This window comes from Theobroma umbraticum, unplaced genomic scaffold, assembly GCF_002168275.2.
Source record: "Theobroma umbraticum cultivar Fairchild unplaced genomic scaffold, ASM216827v3 scaffold_106.0, whole genome shotgun sequence".
NCBI lineage: Eukaryota > Viridiplantae > Streptophyta > Magnoliopsida > Malvales > Malvaceae > Theobroma > Theobroma umbraticum.
Window position 1 is genome coordinate 1,027,008 of NW_018397276.1, and position 441 is coordinate 1,027,448.

Sequence of the window (441 nt, forward strand, 5' to 3'; positions counted from 1 at the left end):
TACGTTTTCAGAACCGACTTTGACTTTTTCTTTTCACCAGCTTTTCAAATAAACAAATAGATAATAAGTACTGTTTTGGAATTCTTTCGTTGCCCCTAGAAGATAACCAAATGATTACAATTAACTAGGTTTTCTTTTTTTTTAATGCTTTCTTTGACCCTTGGAGAACTTGAAATTCCTTCGAACAAAAGAAAAACCTTCCAAATTAACTTTCAGCTTCTTCCCTCTTTAATTTCCCTGAAAATCTTCATCTTTCTTTTTTCTTATTTCTACTGAATTTGCAGCAACCTACAGAGTATAGAGATAACCAAAGATTACAAGTAATCGCAATCTGGGTATCCATTGGATTGTCAATTGCGTGTGAGAATCGGGCTCTCTCGCTCTTATTCTGGTAGCGATAGGCGGCAGATCAAGCCTGAAAGGAAAATAGAGAAGAACATC

General features: G+C 35.4%; 1 protein-coding gene across 1 annotated transcript in view; it reads right to left on the minus strand.

Moving 5' to 3' along the window:
* The window catches only part of LOC110427593 (uncharacterized), an 11,396-nt gene that overhangs the window by 10,734 nt on the left and 221 nt on the right, over nt 1-441 (minus strand). The gene's annotated exons all lie outside the window — the stretch shown is intronic.